At 40.1% G+C, this 22,622-nt stretch overlaps 1 long non-coding RNA gene across 5 annotated transcripts in view; it reads left to right on the top strand.

Annotated features, from left to right (window-relative positions):
- The window catches only part of LOC310885400, a 106,999-nt gene that overhangs the window by 22,840 nt on the left and 61,537 nt on the right, over positions 1 to 22,622 (top strand). For 3 of the 5 annotated variants that reach the window (XR_014574782.1, XR_014574783.1, XR_014574785.1), the window contains exon 2: positions 9,325 to 9,480. The exons of 1 other annotated variant lie outside the window; for it this stretch is intronic. This is a non-coding gene — a long non-coding RNA (uncharacterized lncRNA). Of the gene's footprint in view, positions 1 to 9,198; positions 9,481 to 22,622 lie in introns of all 5 variants that reach the window. One more of the 5 variants, XR_014574786.1, reaches the window with a different exon arrangement.

Here is a 22,622-nt window from a genome sequence, read left to right as displayed (position 1 = left end):
CAGGTTTATTGCGGTAGTCCTGAGAGAGATGCTTGGAAAAGGTTTTGTTTTGTGCCATGTGGACGGAAAGTGGAAGTCTTCCTCTTGCTGTTTCCAGGTTTTTCTCTTTTTCAGTCAAAGTGAAGCTGTTCCATGTTCTGGGTCCTTCCTTTTGTCCTTGTGTTATAAGCCCCTTGTTGTATGTTATTTTTCTTTTAACGCTTGTTTGAAATAGAGGTAGTTTAGTGTTAGAGGAGTGTAGAAGCCTGATTTCCAGCACCATTTCTGTGTGGATTTGCTAATGTTGAGTTAAGAGTGAACTTATATTTCTCGGTGGAGACATTCACAGGGTTGCTTGCCTTTATCTGCTCCGTATTTTTTTGAAATTTGCACGAAAAGAATGATCCTTCAGGCCTTTACTCTGTCTTCTTGATTTGTTTGAAATTAGCCAGAAAGTTTGAAATTTGGGAAGTGGTAGAAGAACAGAGACTGCCAGAAACCAACACATTATTTTTGTTAAGAAATCAGGCTGAAAAAAAATATGCTGTTTTTACATTATTTGTGCTTTGATTACTTTAGTGCTGGTATCTCTAAAGACTGTTTTGCTTCTATTTTTGATGTTTGTTAACAAGAGCAATGCAAAATGGTAAATAACCCAAATGCACACCATGTCTTGGGCACATCAGTTTTATTATTGTTATTATTGGTACCAATAATATGTTTATTGCAGTTGCATGTGTAATAGCCTCTCCCACAGTATTTTTCTAGTTGTGGTTCCTTACAGAGCTGTTTTCATGCAGCCCCCAATTGAAGTCGCAGCAAAACTCCAATTACGCAAATATCAGATGAAATTGAATTTTGTCTGCATGATTTTTGGTGTAGGAGCTACTGGTCCATAGGCAGCAGAAAAGATCATTTCCCCCTGCCCCCAGCTATATTCTTGATAAATACATAGGGGGAGGTAGTCCCTGCTGGAATATTTATAGTATGAATAAACAAAGCACAGAAGGGGAAACAGAGGCGCTGGCAAATCAAGGTCACACGCACACTTTATGGATCTCATGATGCTCAAGCCAGCCATGCAACCTCTAGACTGGGCTGCTCTCCCTATAGGTACCCTGAGGTGCTTCCTCCCTTTCATCCGCCCACAGTCACACTCGCTTCTGCCCTCTCCTTCACACACGTGCTTCTGCTAAAATATTCACTGAGAGTGTGAAAGCAGCTGCTCTTGTAAAGAAACAACCTTGCGTGTTATTAAGAAAGTGCTCCCAGTCATTCAGGCTTCAAATTGATGTTGTGAGTAGCCGCTGATATTCTCCGTGCCCAAAGGGAATTAGGTGTTCGGTCTCGTTCTGCACCGCTATCATGTGGCAGAGGCAGCGTGCAGAGGGTTAAAGATTAACGGGGCTGGAGTTGACAGGCTGATGTGCTTTCCAGGTAATCAGGATAAGCTGAAGCTCATTATAAAAGGGATGAGCATGAGCCGTCTGTAAGATAGCAGTACCTCTGAGGAGGGTGGGGCTGCTTGCTTGGAGAGCATGGGGAGCAGAGGCTCTGCAGAGCAGGCAGGAAGGAAGGCGGGAGGTTTTATTCCTCCTAGTCAATAGGTCTGAGGATGGCTGCTTGCTCATTTATTATTTCTGTGGCGAGGCTATGCTGGATAATCAATATGCTGCAGTGGAGGTTTTGATGGTGTTCATACATCCTGGGTGTGGTGTATAGGCTGATCTGAAAGTGCTGCTCTGAAGCTGTGGTGTTGTTTTTTTTTTTCTAAGCTGCCAAGAAAGATCCCTATAAGTGGCTTTTTATTTTATTATTATTATTATTCCTGAGGCAGGCAGTGGGAAATGGCTGCCTGGCTGAAAGAGTCTCTATGAAGCTTTGTGTTTTACATCCATCGTGATTATTTTCTGCATCCAGCCTATTCAAAAGGGCAAGATTCTAGAAACAGGCATCATATTTATGATGCTGGAAGGCTAAGCATTCCCCTCCCTGTGTATTGGAAGGCTATAGACCTCTGCTGTATATCTGAGCATATCTGCCCTGCAAAGCACTGGGCTCCTCAGCTCCCTCGATATGTCAAGTTTAAACCTTCGAAACACATTATTTTCATGCTCTGCAGGGACTTTTACAAGAGGATTAAGACACTTCTCTAGTGTATTATATGGAAAGAAACATTATTCCCTTTAAAATAAAAGTATTGGAGAAAAAATGCTTACAAGTGCACTACAGCCAAGTATCACGTTTCCTAGCACAGTGTAAGTGCTCTTGCAGGCAGACTCCTGTGCTTTATAGTGCTCTCGAACCTGTTCGAAGTCCTGCTGAATTCAGTCTGAATTGGATATTCTTTTCAAGATAGGGTCCAGCCGGAGATTTATCTTCCAGTTAGGCAGCCTACGCTGTAAAATGGGTGAACTCTGGTCTCCTTTCTACACTCATCTGGTGAAAAACTACATGGGGAATAGAGGGAGCTGGGAAGTGTAACAGGGGTCATAGGCAGCTTCCTCGCTGTGATGGCTGCAGCGTTGGGATCACAACTGTGATGGTCCTCAGGTGTCTTTCTAAACTCTCTCCCCTATTTAGGGTCTTGAGCAGCCAAATTTTAATTGCCCAGAGCCCCACAGAAAGGTTGTTGGATACCTGAACGCCAAAAGTTGGAATTTTTTAGGCCAAAAGAAAAAACTTTCTTTCTGACACTTTAACACTGGCCCGGTTCAGAGAGATGCTCTGAGATGTGTGAGACACCCAGCCTGCTGGAAACTCGCTGGTCTCACCCATAGGAGGATGTTTTGGTTGATCTCAGCCTGTGCCTCAGTTCCCCAGGCAGGGTGATGGGGCATGAGCTTTGTTGGCATTGTCCAAGAGGCTTGGAGACCATATGAATGCAAACTGGAATCTATTATATTTTCCCGTGGCCAAAATAGAACTGCAAATGACTTGAGATTTGTCTTTTAAAAATATTGTCTTACTAAATAGGAGCTATAAATGGTTTCTAGTACCCACAAACCAGCTGCTCCTGTTGGTGCCTGGCCATAGGTCACAGGGTATAAGGATGTCCAAAGTAGCCGTGCTCCCAGAAACTTAGATCCCTTACCTAATGCTGGCTTTATTTTGTCTTTTCCATTACCTCCAGATGCTTGCATGAAGAAAATGCCGTTTGCTGTTTTAGGAACTTGAATATTAGGAATGTTACACTTCTAAAAAAGAAAAATCTCTTCAACATTTCCTCCTAGTTTTTCCAACCTCTTGGCCACCTATCCTCTTTCTCCTTGCTTGACTTTGTCCTAGTTAATATTCCAACAGGTGTTTCCTTTTTCAGTGGAATTTTTTAGGCCGATGTCTCAAGAGGCCTTCTGCATAATAATGCTGTATTCATTATGTGGCAGTGTTACTGGGAGAGAACTTTATTTTCTTAACCCCACCATTTCCCCTTCATTCAGTGAGCGTGGGGGGCGGAGGAGTGAGCAAACTGTAATTTTCAGCATCTTCGGCTACTTTGTTTTCTGATGGGACCACTGCACGGCACCATTTCAGATGAGTCCTGCCAGGAGGGTGACAAGGATTAGGGAAGGGAGAAGGGAGGCAGTCTCTTTTACCTGGTTTGCAAAGCATCTCAGGTTTTGACTCCAGTTTTGCTTTCCTGTCAAGAGACTATTGAAAGCAGACAGTTAAAAAATAATGAAATTAAAGCTTGTTGGCAAGAGAGGCTCATCCCTTTGTGCCCCCTGGTGCCTTCTGATATTGCTAGAAATGTGCTGCAGTGACATTTGGTTTGGGGGTTAACAGGAGTTACTCGTTAATTCCTACAGCAATTTGAAAGATGCGTTGATGTGAAATTCACCCCATTCTACCTCTGGATCCTGCTGAGCTATCATTGCCAGAGAGTAGCAATGTCATACCTGAACATAAAACTAAAGTACAAATATTTTGTTTCAAGGTTTAACCAAGTTTTAGGCCTTTTCAAAGGAAGTATGGAGGATATGAGAACTGTGTGTCAAAGCTTTCCCTTGCTCGCATTTCATAGTCTGTGAGGTACTGGTCTGTGTGTTTGGGGTACTCTGTGCAGCACTGTGGTGCACAATGGATGTATATTAGCGAGTGTGTGTAGTAACTGTGAGTTTGGTTCATTTCCAGTAATAATAATTTTAATAATAAGGAGGAAAAAAGAATCAGAGCAATGCAACATTGTAAGATCCTCACTCTATTTGAGGATAAGCAAGATATGATTTGTCCAAAACCGACCAGAAGTGTATTCCCACCAAACATAACCAGTGTAATTCATTGGCATTACTAAAAAGGGCTTAGTTTCAAGAGAAAAGCTGGCATCTGAGGAGTATCCAGAGATGCAAGAGTAAATGCACATGAAAGAGCAAATTTGGAGACTGCACTGTCCCTTAACTTGCCCTAGGATGTTACAAATTGTTTAGTTCATGACTGCAAGTTTTCCTCGATGTCTTTCTGTGGCCCTGAGACCAGCATGGTTAGGCAGTGTGAGTGATGGAGGCCCATTTCTCCCGCTCTTTCCCCTCTATCCACTAAATTCTGGGTGACTGATCACTGATGGAGACGGTCTGTTTCTGTCCAGCTGGTGGAACTGCCTTATGTGATAATGTGGAGAAGTGTTAGAAGGGCAAGTAGGAAAGAGAAGAGTTACGCTGGTTTCCAAAAATAGTATGTCTCAGAAAAAATAAAAAATAAAAAAAAAAGAAACAACAGCAACAAAAAACAACTGGTCTGTTTTGCTGACAGAGATTTCTCTGGCCAAAACTGAGACAACAAAATGTTCTTCCGCTTGGCTGGGCTGACATGAGACCACAAAGCAATTTTGCTTATAGGCTAACCTTTATTTTGATGGTGTCCACTAAGGCTTCAAAGACCCACCCTGGGTTTTGCATGAATGGGTAAAATTACCTACTGAGAGGAAATCACCTTGTTGGCATTTTTCCAAGGAGGGAGAAAAAGGATTTACTACCTTGCCCATTGCTGCTGTCAGGCTTTTAAAATTTCCAGATGAGTCCTTCTTGCAGAGTTTATTCAAAACACACTTTCAGTACATCTGGGAATATTATTAGTAACTGATGAGCCAGTCTGTAGAGTTTCAAGTGCAGAATAAACAGGAGGAATAAGGGATTCTGAGCCCTGTACATTTCGGGTTTATACATATATAATAAATATTTGTCTGTAGAATAGTTGCAATCCTGTACCTATCCAGAGTATTAAAAAAAAGAAATGACTGGTCAATTAAAGTAGGTTAGCTTTAAAGCACCTCAATTGTCCCTTCTACTACCTGTGTTGGGACCGCTAAGGCACATCATTTGCCTCTTTTCTTTCTTGCCTCAACTATCTCACTGTAAGACAGTGAAGAATGCACTTATTTTTCTATCATGTCATTGGATAGTAAACTCTTTGGAGCAGAGACTAATCAAATTCAGCTGTGTGCATGTCCACTAGAACAGAACGCTATTCTTGTAACCATGACTATGGTGTGAAGAGTACGATGCTCCACTATTACCTGCTATTCTGCATGCTGCCAGTAGATGTATTGCACAAAGGCAAGCTGTATTTCTCCTGCTTTCATAGCGCTGATTCCACCTCTTTTGTGAAACAAGAGGATTCTCCATTAGCTGGGTACTTACTTCAAGATGACTGTCTTGAGGGAGATGCACGATTCCCTATACAGTATGTGAGAAAATACCTGATAGGGCTTAGGAGATCTTGGAGGGGAAAAAAAAAAAAAGGAGCTTTGCTGTTGGTTGCAAAGATCTTTTTGCTGGTAAAGTGGCCGATAAAGAAATTCTGAGTGTTGATCAGTTGAGCTATGGATAAGAGCCCATGTGGAAAAGAAACTTAGACAGCCCTCTCAACCTGAGACCCTAAATCAGGACAATATGGGCCAATATTCTCTTGTATGTACCATAGATGTACAATATTCTCTAATTATATATTACTTGTGGCAGAAAGGATAAGGAAAGAGGGATGTGAGTACTGAAGTAACATAGACTATGAATAGATTAGATTCTTCTGTTATAACTCCATTAAAAAATGAGTGCACAGTAATGTTGTGCTATTCTTAGTACTGATAACTTTTAAAAAGGTTAAGACCAGTAAATTTGCTTGCTATTGCAGAGCTCCTAATTCTAGCATGGAATGGGCTAGGTGACCTCAATATGATGCTTACAAATTATTGGAAATAAGACGACTGCAGTTCTTGGAACCTTTAATATTGATTGCTTAAGTAAATCATCTGTTAAATGGCAATCTAATTTGAAAGGTATACAAAGGAATTAATAAGTGAACTGGTCAGATTCAGATGTTAAAAAATAAAAAGAGAAAAGTAAAAAACAACCTGCTTAGTGTGCTTGATTTGGTGCTTATAAGCAAATGTGGAAGTGGAAGATTACCATATTTACTTAAAGCTCTTTTTCTCATGTACTGTGTTAGGCAGACATTAAAGACAGGGTGTTCTGAGAGACTGTAGCAATTAATGCAGCTATAATTTTTGCAATACAGCCAAACATTTTCACAGCAAAACCTCCTTTTCCAGGTTAATAACACATGAAGTTATTAAATTCAAAGGAATCATTAAATTAGATTAGACATATTCTGCTTGTTTACCTGGACAATGAAGGTTTTTCATTTACATTCTTACCAAGCTCATCTTGGATTTCTTGCCAGCTGTTATTTTGTTTGGCTGTTTGGATCTCTGGCTTTTTAGGAAGGTGTTTTGCACTTGCTTATCCATGTAAATATGCATCTGAAAATCTTTATACACAAGAACGGTCCTTTTGAAGTCAGCGGACTTATTATGAAGGATACCTTAGGAGGATCCAAACCATAGGCTGTAAGATTCTCCAAATGCTGGCTGCAACTTATCCTTTGATATGTACAAGTACTTCTATATGTATATGCTTGCACAGCTGACATGTACAGTGACATTAAAGAAATTACTCAATATTTTAACCATTAGAATATTTATACTTTTGACAAAGTAAATTGTCATGGTATTGCAAAATCTTCATTTGGAGAGTAATGTTTCTGTTTCTTTAAAGTGGACTTTGTGTTATGTAGCAATTACAAATGTTTTTCAACATTTTGAATTATGAATATAATTGCTTACTGATTCCATTCTTTATGTTTACATTGCGTAATTACTAGACACTCTTGATGCTTTATAATAATTGACTTGATATTGATAAATAGATTAGCTAATACAGTAAATGATTATTCCCCAGTAAATGAATCAGTATGCTTTTGACTTCAAGTGCCATTAACAACAAATGCATGGATTCAGGACAGCTTATGCATTTTACATTAAACAGCCCCTGAAATAAACACCCAGAAAGCAGCGACCAGCGCCCAGGGCTGCTTCTCCTTCCTTGTTGCGTGCGCTAACACTTGTCTGCTCCTCCTGAATTTGCCCTTACGCTCCCTTGTCGCTCAGCTCTAAAATTGCTGCTGTGCCTACAGCTCGGGCAGACTTGCTGGAAGGCTATGGATTTCTTTAAACTTATCTTAATGCTGAGGACAGACCTGAATGAACTTCTGGGTAAATGCTCTACCAAGTGCATCACTGTGTAAAATAAAGGCATCACTACCTACCTCTTGGGCAGCTGTTTTTTTCCCCAAAGAGGGTAGCTCTATCTACATTTTGTTTTATTTTTGTGAGTGGCTTAGAAAATTATAGAAGGATTGGTACAGTCTGAGCACATCTGGGGAAGTGAATGCCAATACATCTAGTTTCTGGATCCTACAGCAGACCTTGAGCATATTGGATGTACTTCAGTCAATTCTGCACATCGACTTGCTGCAGAACTGAGATGTGGGAGATTTCAGGTAGAAAAAGGGAATTGAAGCTCCTCCTCAGCAATAGCTGGCTGCAAGTCAAGGCAACCTTGGGTCCCTGCTAGAAGCTTTGGTACCCAAAGACCCCCTAAGTCTTTTCTGGGTCTGACCCAATCTGCTGAAGGAGTTGACAGTCAAAATGATTTATGGGAGTAAATTCTAGACCATATGTTGGGTGAAATCTTGGCTGCATAGAAGTGAATTGTGGGGGAGGCAGGAACGCTGGCCTGGATTTCATGTCATCAGGTTTACAGCCGCTGCGTGCACGTGGGAAGGGCAGTGGGATACTGAACAAATAACTTGTCTCGCTGGCAAGGAGAACGGAGTGAGCTCTAAGCCTTAATTCCACCGTTCATTAAGTCAATGGCAAATTCACTGTTTTGGGGGAAATGGGTACTGTAGGATTGAACCTAGTCGTGACAAAATGATTTTCTGTGTCTGTCATGATCTGAATTTATTGTAGTCATGTAAAGTCCTGTCACTCTTTTTTCTTTCTGCTTTTGCAGTGACTTTATTAACCATAACGCTGTCTAGGTGATGTATGGGACCTCCAATATTAACATACATTTTTTAATAGATAAACATACTATGCTAGCCTCAGCACCAGCACTTTAAAAAAATAAAAATAAAAAAAAAAGCTAAAATTAATGCAACGGAATTGGAACCAGCCCTTAAATGGATACAAAATGTAGCCTGAAGTTACAGGTCTATAGCATCACATCCAGTTTGTTGGGTGCCTGCATTTGCTTTACATTAGTGTCCCAGATCCGGGAAATGTTTTAGCATATGCTTAACTTTAAGGTAAATGATTCTCCATGGCTACTCTTTCTGGCCTGTGACTCTGTCAGGGTGAATTTGTAGTGGAGCTCAGAATTCCCTAGACTTCTGGTGCTCTGCAGCACATTTCAACTCTTCCAGCTGCCAAAATTAGTAATAGGTGCACATGTAATGATTTGAAGATCATGACTGGTACTGTGGGGAGAGATCTCTATGCACAGCTTCAGAAGATGGGAAAACTTCTGGCGGTTCTTTTAAAAGGGTGTGTTATTTCGTGGACTACCTGCATACCTATGGGACCAGACCTTGAGGTCCCTGACTGGCAACCACAGAGCTGGACATTTTTCCCTTTGCAGAAATATGGTGTGTTTAGGTCTAGTAAGCTTCTAAAGGCATTATGGGACTTACATGTCAAGAAGAAACTTCTCTAAATACTAACATTTGAGAATTAAAAAAAGTATTCTGTAAGGTAGTGCAATTCTACATATTAAACTAAGCTGCTGATGGCTGCTTTGTCTAAAGCAAAGTGTATTTTTTTTTTTGAAATACTAGTATTACCATTTTTTTGCCGTATTTTATTTCATTTTCTTCATGCTTTAGATCCTGCTATTTCTTTCAATGTCTAAGTCAGGAGTATGAAGGTGTTGGCATGACATCACAATGTGATCTCACAATCCAGACCTTGTACTATGTCAGTGACTTTTCTCTGCTTACTTGAAAATGCAGCATGAGGTTATTTGGGTGTGGAAGAGGAATGCAAATGTGCAGGCTGGTGAAGCAGACAGATGATGGAACTGAAGCTGGCAGCTGACAAAGCGCGACTGAAGGACCACAAGAGACTGTGATCTGCTCTGCACACAACAGTGGCCATCAAGGACCTCAGTAAGAGCATTGAGCCTGTATGTTTCTGGCACCCTATCGATCTCACCTCGGTTATTAGACTCAGGATGCTTGTGGGTATGCCAGACTACGAAAACCTTGGTATGGTAAGGTGAAGGAGGATTGTAGAATGTAGGATGACTCCAGAAACTTTTAGATATTGGCATAGGGAATTGGCCTGTGTGAACAGAACTAGGAGCCACTCAGTTCTCCTCCAAAGGTAAAGATACTGCTTGTGCTCTTTTTACCCTAGCTTTGTCTGAGATCTTTTTTCAAGCACAGCATGAGAGAGTAAAGCAATCCAGGATGGGCAGATGGTATAGAGGAAATAGTTGCCTACAGCTGCTGAGAGCAGCAAATAACAAAGCAATAGCAGCCAAAACATGGGCACATCCAACTATGGGACGGGGAAAGCAGAGTCCTGGTGTTTGGGCAGAGGAGCAAGAGGTGGGAACAAGGTCAGTTTTCAGCATTTGCCCAATGACAGGCCTGTCTGTGAGCTGAAACATGCTCCTGTTGATTTTTATGATCCCTCTGCACTGCATCTCTTAGAAAATCGGTAAAGAATTAGCAACCATGAACAGTTGTGTTCTAAATTTTGACAGAATAAGTTGACTTAGGCTGTATTTCAGTAACCAGCTAAACAAGATTGATTCCTCAGAAGTGTTTCTGTGACTCCAGGATTTAATGAGAGCTCTTGACTGTCATCCAGAGCAGAACAATTCTGTTCTTCACTATCAACAGAGCTGTTGTCAAAAAAGATTTAGGAACAAATGAGCTCGAACCTTAATCTCTCCACAGAGGTATGGTAGAAAGCATATTTGTGCACATTTCTCCAGTGCCCACCTATTGTGGAGTCCTTGAACAAATTAACCTTTTGGAAAACAAAGCCTGCGGTTATGATATAATCAATGTTTTCTGGGTGCAGAGACACATGAAATCAAGACCCATATGGAATAGTTCCATGAAATTTAATGATAATAAAACCAGTAATGGAAGAATATATTGGAGAACCTAGAGTGCTTAATAGACAATAAGGCTCTTTCTTTTCTTGGATTTCTTTTTCTGAGCTTGTAGAAATATATAGCAAGACCTTGATTGTATAAAATTGCATAGAATGGGTCAAAACATCCTTAGAAAATTGATTGTTCCTGAAGAAGATTGGAACTTTTCTAAAATTTAAAGCAAATGAGAAGACCTCCTGTTATATTACAGAAGCCATTCAAAAGGTTTTATTTATGTACAAATTATTTTTTCATTTGTGTTTAAAGAGATGAAAAGCTGACCATGTGGGAAAGCTGGCTTAATTAATGTACAGGTCAGATATGATACATTTTCATTACTGTGCTGCATTGAGCTCTGACTTGGTGGTAGTCTGGAATTCATAATACTTTGGTCTACTGAGCAGACATAGTTAAACGTGCTCATTGGTAATTAAAAACAAACAAAAAATCCCAACAACAAACAAAACAAAAAAGCCCACACCACATTTCATGTCTTTCTAATGAGCAATGTCTGTTTTACAAACTGATACTAAATGGTAGGGTTATTTTGGAGGTGTTAGGGGGCGAGGGTTATGCGATGAGCTGCAAGTCTGAGCCAAAGCCTTGTGAAATCTAGCTGAATCTTCCTGCTGGTTTTCAGTTAACTGTGGATGGGATTCCTTTCATCTCTCCTATGAAAACATCTTCTTGTCTGTACTTTTTATCTGGGAAAGAAGTTATTTGTTTTTCCTGAAAAGGCTTGAGCAGTTCTCGGAAAGTGATGGGCTTTTACAAGTATTTCTAGTTCCAGCAATCATGAAACAGCTCCATTCCAAAGGTACAAAGGTCCTGTTTTTCTCAGCCTGTAAAGTTTTGAAGGTGCGCATTTACTGTCTTATTATATTGGCACACTTGTTTTTTGAGAGTCTAGAACATCCTCTGTGATGCCATTGTGAACATCGTGACATTGTGTCTTACCTCAGGGCAACCAGAACACAGATGAGTTTGAATCTGTGAAAACTTAGGAACCAAAGTCGTGTCTGTAGGTTATTTTTCTCTTTTTACAGTTGTTGAGCTAAGAGTCAGGAATTGATGGAAGTTAAATGCCTATGGCAGTTAGAAAATCTAATAGCATTATTTTACAGGTTCCCATCATACTATGTGGTTTTCTCTGCATCTCTGCACAGTTATTCCAAACAACAGTGTGGTCCCAAGCTATTTCCCTCTGTTGTACAAGAAGTTGAGGGCTCAGCTTGAAGATAAATGTGATGCTCCTAGATCAAAGAGCAGGGTTTTAAAAACAGAATTATCCCTTCTTTCGGAGTCCTTTAAAAATTGTATTTTGTAATCAGTAAGAGAGGTGGATTTATGATGTGAGAGACTAAACAATCTGTAGCTCTCCTTTATCACCAGCATCACACTCTCTCCTGCATTCCTCCTCTGCTCCTCTTGCTGTGATCATCCTGGCTGCTCTCAATCATAATGCACGTGCAGTGTTGTGGGGGGAACGTGACCCATTAGGCAGTAGACCTGGCAAACTGGGTACACAACTACTCTGGCTGCACTCCCACTGCAGCTCCACAGCCCATTAAAAGACAAAATAATTAACAAAATAATTTGGTGCTCTGATAGGAATGACTTGACATATGGTGAAACTCAGAATTTTGAAAACCAAGATTTTTTTTTTGTTTTCATAAAAAAAAAAAAATAGTTCATTTGAAAATCCCTCTCATGAAGACGACCAGTCTTTAAGATGATGAAATTCCTATATCTAAAACATGCCGCCTCTGCTTTACAAGTTATGTGGTGGAAGACACTCTGGTTCAGTAAGAAACTAAGTAGAATGATACGGTTTTTTGACTGAGTCTCTGCATGTATTACTTCTGTGGTTCGTTCTATTAATTTCAAGTTCTCCTAATTAACTGAAAGAAATTATAGCTTTTGGTGTTTTAAGTAGCTGACAAAGGGTGTAGAAGGAGAGGGTTGTTTGGTACTAGTGAGGCTACCAAACAAAAAGATCTGCTCTCATAAACAGAAGCAACACTATTAGAGAATGGAATTTGAGGATCAACCTCATAACTGCTATTCTTTTACTCTGCTCTGCAATATCATAAACAGCCTTTTGAAAGACCTCTTTCATGAAATCATTTTTTGGATGACATAGGAACAGTAAGGTATCAACACCTGCGTTTTTAGTTTCTAGGATATATTGGTGCCAGGTGGGAAAAGAGTGGGAGATCGAGTCCTTGCAACAACCTTTGCAACTGGATCTTTACAGCAAGCAAGGGAGACAGCGAAAAATAGTCAACATTATTTTGGCACAGTGGGGAAGAAGGGATGAAAGCTCTGCAAATGAATTCATTGTGACAACCTTTGTGAAGAATCTGCGTGCTTGATCTTTTAAAAGATTTAATAATTCTTTTGATAGATTAAAGAATAAACTGGGGCGGGTGGGGATGGGGGGAGGAAGGAGGGGAAGTTAACTTTTCCTGATTCTGTCAAAATAGTAAATAAAAAGCAAATTCCTAAATTTAGTAAGCTTCCCCTACACCATCTCTGTTCCTGAGTGTTGGATGCATGTCACATTATAGTCAAAGTATTTGATAAACAGTTGGAAATATGACCCCTTAGAAGAAAGGTTGTGGACAATGATCTAATGTGCTTATGTCCAAAGGAAATTGATCTAAAAAGCAAAGTAACTGAATGCTTGGAAACCAGTATTTCCAGTGTGTAGCTGTTTATGAGCTCATACGCATCTCCAAAGACCTTCAATCACAGCTGATTTTTTTTCACTTCACCCGTTTATTCTATTGCTTGCTAAGGCCTTTAGCTATCTGAGCAATGTGGGACTTTTCCATTTTGGTGCAATTACCTTCAAATGGCCTCAAACTGGTGAAGTCAAGCTCTGAAGTTCTTTGCACTGACATTGTTCAAGTACATTTGCAAATATTTTTGTTTCCTTTTAGCTTGAAAAACTTTGCTTCTTGGACTATATTCTTATAGATATATCAGATTTATGATGCCACGATGGAAAAAGTAAATTTTTGTTACACTTTTTTTTTTGAGACTCTGATTAAAAAAGAAGGGGAAAGGGATTTTAATTGGTTAGATTTTTCTATCAAAAAAACTTTTTTTTAATTAGTCATTTTAAAATAAAATATGGGAAGAAAACTGCTTTGGAGGGAACCAAATCTCTCTCCTCTGTATAAGTTCTTATCACGAAAAATTAACAGAGGATGTTTGTTTTAGGTGGGCCTGGGCTACCTTTAGCTAACAAACAAACAAAAGACAGTTTTGACTGGTAACAGCTGTCATACGTGTAAGTCGGAAAGGGTAGGAAGGAGGTAGGAAGAATGTATAATCATTTCCTCATCAAATGCTGAACAGCCTTTAGTATGGTAAGACCCCAGGGTCCTAGAGAATGAGCCAGAAACTCATCTGGACCAGAGCTGAACAGGAAGGGCACTCAATGTAGGCATCTATTTCAAAAGACTCCACGTAATGAAGATTAATTAGGCCTTCTTTACCTATCAAAAGTTAAATACACACATCCAAGGCCTCGGGCTTCCTCACACTACTAAAAAGACCTTCCATGGAAAGCCAAGAAGACTAAGAAGTGGTAGACAGAAGAAAGAGGATCATCGCCCTGTACAATTACTTTAAAAATATACTGTGATAGGCTTTGCATGTTCACATACAATGTATAAAACCCCATGACACATTCCTCCAGCAGAACAGTAACATAGGAATAATTGCTGTTTGTGGTAATGCAGCTGTCTTCTCCAACCGCTTATACGTTACCTTCTTTTCAGTGGTGGAGTGTATCATATCCCCTTCATTTCATACACGTCATATTCAGATATACTTGATATTCTTCTCTTTCTAAGCAAAAGGACACATTCACAAACCTATCTCTTTGTTTTCCACCTTGAATCCATACAGTGTGCTAGATTTCATTTGGACTTAATTTTGCAACTGTAGCTTTTCTTTCTGATCTGTTTGCATCCAAGACGTTGTTTCGTCTACAGCTCAAAAGCAGTCTACAGTTACTTGCCCCTACAGGTTTAGGGCTAGGATTTGAACTGATCTCCTTTCAAATGGCACTCTTGGGGAGTAAGACCCCAATGCAGCGTGTACTCAGTTTGAGGATGTTGGGAGAGGATGGGAATGGCTTTGTCGTATTTCCTAGCTGAGGGATGTGTTGAGAAGTTGCCAGCTTTAGGGGCTATGTCCAATGCAATCTGAAGTATAGGGCACTGCAAAGGCAGAGTAGGGGGTTGACTTCATAAATTACCGGTTAGGGACAGACTGTCCCCCAGTGCTACTTCAGAAACAACAGGCATTTGCTATCAGCACAAAGAAAACTTAGGCCACGAGTGGAAAAGGAGCTGGGCCCTGGCTCCTCACAGAGTGTCTCCAGCACCTTTGGGCATGTAAAATCCTTGTAGTGTCTTATTGTCAAGGCGGCTGACTGCTCTCATTAACTTCAAGTGGAATCGAGTGCTCAGCACAATGAAAACCAAGCCCTTCACTTCCTTAAAGTGATCTTTTAGCTTTCATATTTATTTGCAAAACAGGGTAACGTATCCTGAAAAAATGTTTTTCTCGTTGCACAGAGTTTTAGGTAGACACATCTAAGAAACGCATGTTCTTCTAGCACAATAGCAACTTATGAATAAGATCATACTTGTATTTGCATTAACACGGCTGGCTTCTCCAACCAGTTTTACATAATCTCCTTTTCAATGGGTAAGGGTGTCATTTCCCCTTCATTTCATACAACTGTGCTTTGAAAATGTAGGGAGGAAGTATTTAAAGAAAGTCCGCATTTTATGAAAGGGAAAATTGCCGGCGTTCCTTTGTGTGTCTCAGTAGGATTTGGATAGATTACTCATACTTAAAAAGGAAGGGAGCTTTTGCTTTCTCTTCTCCTTTTTTAAAAACTTGCATTAACATGATGTATTGACATATTACAAAATCCAAGGAATTCTGGAGAGCAAATCAACCACGACTTTGTCCACAAGTTGCAACAAATTCTTAAAACGTCATCACCTTCTGAAATAAAATTGTCACATTTTGGATACAGGCAACTTTTATAAGGGCTCAAGTGTCACCTATTAGATAGGGACAGGAGCATGCTCTCTCTCACTTCTTTCTTTCAGCTTAAAAATTGATTCTTCTTTTTTTTTTCTTTCTTTTGATGCTGTAAGCTTTGTACGAATGCAGCACATTTTAACAATTTTCATAAATCAAGCAACTGGAATAGATTTTAATACAGAATTGTATTACTGCAAGAATGCAAGGCATGCAGGCTCTAAGCACTAACTTTTCTATTAGTTGAATGGAAGCCAATGATTTAGCTGTAAGCATGTTAAAGGAAAAAAATTCTCAGCTACGTTTCTTGGGTCTCTGATATACAAAATCCTTCCTGTAAATAGCCTGCAACTTTTTCAAAGTTGTCCCTGTCTCATTATGACTGGTCAGTCACAGTTTGAAGAGCATGTTTTATTCTTCGTGGTCAGATATGAAAGTCTATGAAACTATTGTTCTCCCTCTGACATTCTTTGATTAAAAAGTTACGTAGAAGTAGAATGCCAAGCTTCATTGCTGCAAGGAATTATTAGCGTAGTGGTACCTTTCCATAAAAGTTTTCTATAGTTTATAGAAAGTGTATTTATATTTGCTGATCGCTTTTTGTTAGTTTGATACTTGCTAATCAACTGTTGGTGATAATTATCATCATTCTTATGAAGGACGCTTCATCCTGTGAGGTCATAAAGACATTTCACACAGTGCACTGAGTGCATGTGTTTATATTTACAAAAGATGTTTATTCTAACAATACTTTGTTGGTATACCTCAATACTAGTCTTTTTTTCTCATTTCTTCTCATGTATTGCTTTTTTTTTCGTTCGTCAAATGCAGCTCCTTTAAATCATTAACAAAGTTTTAAAGATAGAGCTGATTTTGCTGCTTTAAAATTGAGAAAGAAAAATGCAAGGAAATTTTGAAGGTGCTTTTGTGAAAAGCTGTTGATAAACATTAACCATTCTTGCTCACCATCTTTTTTCCTTAAAAAGATTTTTCAAAGAAATCAATTGAAATTTTCATCTAAATCCATTTATTATCTCATATTTGAAAAGCACTTAGCTCAATAGGGCTTTGTGCCTTCTCTGAGATTTCTAGGTATCATTATATCATTTTTCCTAACTTAAGCTTAGATAAAAGATGGCACTTTTTGCTCTTCTCTTCCCTCAAAAAAAGGAAATAAGGCTTCTGACACTGAAAATGTTGGCCATCAAGTCATTTGAAGGCATTTCAGTACATGTCTTAGCACCAATTTTTTTTGTCTTGACATTCCACAGGTTTTTCCATGTCCTAATGAATTTAAGAGGATGCTAACCATAGTCCATATCTCTTAAAATTAGACAGATTTTGACTTGTCATTCAAGCAACCATGTTTGCTCACAATAATACTTAAACGTGAATTCCTGAAGTTGTAGTTTGGGTCTCAAGCATTAGACGTTCAACTTCAGAACGCAAAGGACTTCAGAGACTGATTTTTTCCATTTCCATGTACCATTCTTGCTGCTTTGGAGACCAGAGTCCTGTTCTAAATATAGCAACATGTATCTGTTGTCACAGGGCAAAAAGATAGCTTGGGCACTGCACATTGCTTTCCTGCTGGAGGGGAACAGTGGTACATTCTCAGTTTAATTGCCCTATTTAGACTGGTGTACCAGTATTGGAGCAAGAGTCGTCAAATAATATGCAGGATAATCCCTTCTTAGAGGAATCTCAGCCTAACCTCAGTGACTGGTACCCAGAGACTGATTCTGGCTCAAGAACTGACCTCAATCAGAGCAGGGCAAACGCAGAAAGCAAATTATCTCACTGCTTCCACAGTTTTCTCCCGAAGGACTCCAGAATCTTGCATAAACAAAACTAATTATAACACACACACACACACAAAATTGTAAAACTGAACCTTTGCTTGCAGGCTAACAAAAAAGAACCTGAAAGAGTGTATGTCACAGTGCCATCTACTGACGCCAGCCATAACAATGTAGGAAGGATACCCAATTACAGTAATAAAATAAATAAATGAAGCTGGGAGTCTTGGAAGGATTATAGTCTTATGTTTAAAGGAAGGAGATGACTGCTAATTAATCTGACAAAAGAGAAAGCCTCACCTACTGACAGGTTAGTCATCCCACAAATGTTAGATTTCTCTTCAGTGCAATCTGTCGGTCCTTGTAATTCTTGGAAAGAGAATGTTGCACTGGAGGAACAGCTGACCATAACTCTTAGTGCCAGTTCCCATATTTCTATTTTGTGTCTCGCTGAACACTTTATACTGTAGCAGAATTACAGCCTACTATGGCTAGCAATTTGAAAACATAAAGGAATGCAATTGCTGAATAAAATCTGTGCAGTCTGCTGCATGATAACTTTATCTGACATTAAAAGAAGGCAGTAACTTGGAGGCAGGTAGAAGTAACATGTAATCCAGTTGACATAAACGAAAATATGATGCTGGCAGAAAATTGGGCTGCATAAGAATATAAAGGCTGTTGAATAATAGGGAAAGGAAAATGACATGCTTAGCAGTAGTAAGATAAAGACAAAGTTCAGAAAACATTTGTAAGGGAGAAGCCAAGTACAAGTCAATACAGACTGAAATTCTTTGCTCATAGAAGCAGAATTGAATGCTGAAGCCTACAGTCCTAGCTGTGTTAAGGGTTGCCAAGTGGTGAAGTGTCAAAACAATTAGAGTTTATTCTCTGGTTGCTAATGCACAAGCTAAAGTGGTGGCTGAGATGATCAGCAAAAACATTGCTAAGCAAGATGTATCATCTTTGTATCACTTTCAGTAATTCCAAGGTAAGAATGAAATGAAGGATGAGATGAGAGTGACTGGGAATTGAGAGGCAGACAAAAGTCAGGAGGTGAGGAGACTGAGGAATGTTTATTGTTAAATATATATATGTGTGTGTGCGTGTGTATATTCTTAAGTCTTATGTCAAGTATAAGAATTCAGAAGGAAGGGAAAAGTGAACACCTGAACTGTGCTTGCTAAAATTCACTCTGATATGTTGTGGCAGATGGAGCTGACATCCTGAGAGAGGCTAAGGGGTGAAAGTAATAATGAACAATCTTCGAGAAGTAAAAGTAGAAGAAATATTAGAGCTGTTACAAGAGAGCAAGCAGGAGATGGTTAGATTTATGAGCTCTTCTGGACAGCAGCCATGGTTTGTCTTTATTTCCTAGTAACTGGTTCTTGGTTTGAGCTTCGTCAGGTCATCAGATTAATGCCATCAGCTAGGGTAGGTTTTTAGTCGTTTCTTTGGATCATCTAACATGCAAAGTGCAAACATGGTATATTTTGGGGGGAAGCTGTCTTAATAAGAAAAAGCAGTGGAAATAAGTAAGAATAGAGGATTTTATTATGGCACCATCTGTCTCCTTGCTGTTAATATTTTTCCCAAATTTTAGCAATGCTTTTGAAAGGGGTGTAGGCTTGGGTGTTGTAGTTCAAAACTTTGCTGCTGCTGTCGAGGGATGGCTTCAGAAGGGAGACTGAAGCCATGACAGTAGCTGACCACCCTTGGCAGCAGAAAGCAGATGTTTGACTGAAGTCAACTGGATGACATTGATCTTTAAAGTAACATGCACCACTGTGTCTTTCCTTGGATCAGGGCCAATAAGAAGTAGTTGAATTTATTACTCTTCCTGGGTCTTGGTTTAAGCCTCATGAAAAGCATTTCTCCTGATACTTCTATTTCCTGCTTTCTTCTTCCGTGCAGTGCTTCATCAAAGTTAATGATGGTACACACCTGTCTTGTCTGATCTGCATTTCTCTTGGCACCTAGTGCCATGCAGCAGTCAGCTGGGACAAACACACTTACCGAATGGTAGTGAGCCCTGGCAAGAGCTTTGCTATCACATTGCAGGGTATTTTTCATCTGATCCAGAGATTTGAAATGGCAGTTTGTTTTCGTTTTTAATTTAGTTGAAGAAAGTAAAGGGAGCTTCTGATTTTTACTGGTGGGTCCTGTTGAGGACTGAAGCAGTTTAAACTCGTCCGACCTTAATCATGCAGGTCACCCTTCTAGAGGTTTTGTTTACCTCCTGTTGAGCTGCTGAAGAGAGAAGGGGGGGGAAAAAAAGCAGCTTTCAGTTGCTAAAACCCCTCGTGGTATTGAATCCTAACCAAGTACATCCAGCCCTGCCAGCCAGAAATGCCAAAAGGAAGAAAGCTGCTGAATCAAAAGAAATGATAGGGGAGTAGTAGAGTAGCACTAGGTGAGTTTATTTCACAGACTTAGTGTTGTTTCATGTTTGTAGATCATCTGGGAGTAGACTTTGCTTCCTTTTTTTTATTATTATTACTGTTTTCTGTTCCTAAATTATTTAACAAATGGTTTATGAGGGCAGCTTCCAGCATATAGATTAGTTATCACCAGCTTTTTGCTGTTCTGAGTTGCATTCGTGAGGTGCCAAAAGCTTTTGAACGCCCCAAGCTATGGTCTGAGTAAATGGGAGTTGGTGGTGTGCTGCACCTCTCAGGTTCAAATCCTATTTGCATGGAGTGGAGTGGCCACTTAAATCATGTGGGTTTGTTTCTGCTACCTAACAGAGCTGCTTTCAAGGGCCTTTTCAGATCAGTCATGTGAATACCCCTGCCCTCAAGTACTTAGGCAAATAGAGTAGCCCTGTCACTTTCTCCCTGTCTGCAAACCCAGTTGTATTGCCCTGTGGGCAGGTAGTATGTGGGATGGCAGGGGGAGGTGGTGGACAGGGAGGTGCAGCCTGTGGCCAGGATCCAGCAGCCCAAGGGCGCAGCCTCCTTTGGTCCCTCTCCACTGTCTGAACTGCAGCAGGTCCTGCCTGGGGGGCTGCAGTGCAGATCCTCTCCATCTCTCCGGTTCAGGCCAGCAGTCCGTCACTGGTGGGGAACAATCTGGGAAGTGGGCACTGCCCTAGATTCTTGTGTCTGGCTTCCCTACCCAGGTGGAGTGGTCCTGGATAGACAGGGTGGCCAAATGTCTCCACCTTTGCAGCCATCCTTTAAATGCGGTGGAGCATCTTCCCCCCATAGCAGAGGTTTAGCCTACAGTTGTTCCTCTCCAATTCTCAAGCAGATGCTATGCTTGACTCAAGTGCAATCATCTCATTACGGGGGGTGGTTGTGGTGGGAAGCAGCAAGCAGGTGCCCATTTCACTATAAACTTCATTGTGCTTTTGGGATTCTGGACGAAAACTAATATAGCCACATCTTTGATTTTCAGACAATGAGAAGCTCCTGTGGCATGTTCTCAGTGTAGTTATTTTTTAGAAACCAGCAATCTGTCTGCTGAGTGGTGGGGTGGTATTATTAAAAAACCTAGGAGTTACACCATGCTGGCCTTGAGCAGCAGCATGTCTTTGCTGAGCGTGGTTTGCTGCAGCATGCTGCCTAGTCATCAGCTAATTAATGCAATGCCGATGTAGTTGGAAATACAGCCAAGCCATGGCTGTCTGCTTTTCCGAAACACTCTGTGTATACTTTCTCAACTACACTCAATGGAGTTATGTTTGCTGAAGCAGCTATTGAATGCATTTAAGCAATAAAACTTCTACAGCTACTTCAGAAATTGTTGCAGTAGGCGATTTTCCTTATCAATGGGATAATTTTCCTTGTCAATGGGATTTCATGAGGTGTGAAGGCATGCGGAGTCGTACCTTAAAGCTGTTACAACCTGATCTTGGTTGTAACACCAAACTCTTATTTAAGCAAAAATGTGTTTAAATAAGAAAGAGATCCTTTAGGGAAGACAGAGCAAGAAGCTTGACACATGGTGAATGTAGGGACACTAGTGCAGCTCCACATCGAGCCATGTGGTGACTTCTGCTCTTGCTCTGCATTGCTATATGATGATTTGTATCAATCTACTAGTTACTGATGTGCAATCTGCCAGTCTGCTTGGAGATGTTTTAAGGGGCTTGTTATCATTAAAAGACACTGTGCAGCTGGATGAAGGGTCACGACTTAGTAGGTGGTGTTACTGCCATTGACACGACAAGTGGAGGGGCCGTTCTCCCCCTGAAAGGTGAAAACAAGGTTTTATCTTCTAACTCCCCAACAGTCATCAGAGTAAGGAGAATGCAGTGTACTTGACCCTTAACAATTTGGAAGATGATGCTCACTCAGGTTTCACTTTTCCAGTTACATAGATCTGTCTCTCTTGCTCAGCCCTACAAAATTGTTATTTAAATGCGCACCTTTTACAGGGTTGCCAGCTTCCACCTGAGAGGAGTAGGATATGCTAGGACACTGTTTGCTCCCTCCTACCCAAGACTACAGAGAATTTAAAATACCTTTGGGACCCTGCAGGAAGGAACGAGCTATAAAAATATAACAATAATGACTTCTTTCTAGCACCTTCAGCTAAGGAATCTCTAAGCGTGTTTCAAATATCAAAAAGCAAGAAACCCATTGTAGCATTATTCCCTGGGTATAGTTGGGAAATGGCAGCTCCACAAGGTAGAAAGTCTTGTACAAGGTTAGATGCAAAGATGGTAGCAGATCAGGAGATGGAACCCAAATCTTGTGGCATTCAAGTCTGACCTTTGCTACGGGAGTTGTCCCTGTTCTGCTTTCTTCAAGATCATTGGAAGATTTCCTACATTTAGAATCCAGTCATCAACTCTGAAATAAAACTGTCTATTCCTCTCTACTTCTGTCCCCAGCATAACATGAAGAACAAGATCACTGTATATACTCTGTGAGGTTGTTCCCATGTTCTTGTGTTTCTGATGATTAAAAACTAATAATGAAAGAATTAGTATGGAATTCTCTCAGTTTGAAAGGAACAGACTGATAACAAAGTGCTTAATGAAATCACTTGCAATCATTTTCATTTGTCAGAAACACAAAACAGCGTTTGCAGCAGCTCAATATTGCTGTTGAAGTTCAACAAGAACTGGGATCATTTTTATTAAGAATGCATACATAAAAACTTACTAGCTGGTAAATATTTTGATATGTGTTTCTTGCAGAAATAAGGGCGCTCTTCCATTTTAGAAAAGCTGAAGTTATGCCTACGTGTCTGCAGACTAGAATATAACAAATTACCAGTATACAATGCTCTATTCCATCCTATCAGTCACAGGACTGTA

Source organism: Anser anser (assembly GCF_964211835.1).
Source record: "Anser anser genome assembly, chromosome: 22".
In the NCBI taxonomy this organism is placed as follows: Eukaryota; Metazoa; Chordata; class Aves; order Anseriformes; family Anatidae; genus Anser; species Anser anser.
Note: the sequence above shows the minus strand (reverse complement) of the source record. Positions and strands in the feature narration are given on the sequence as shown.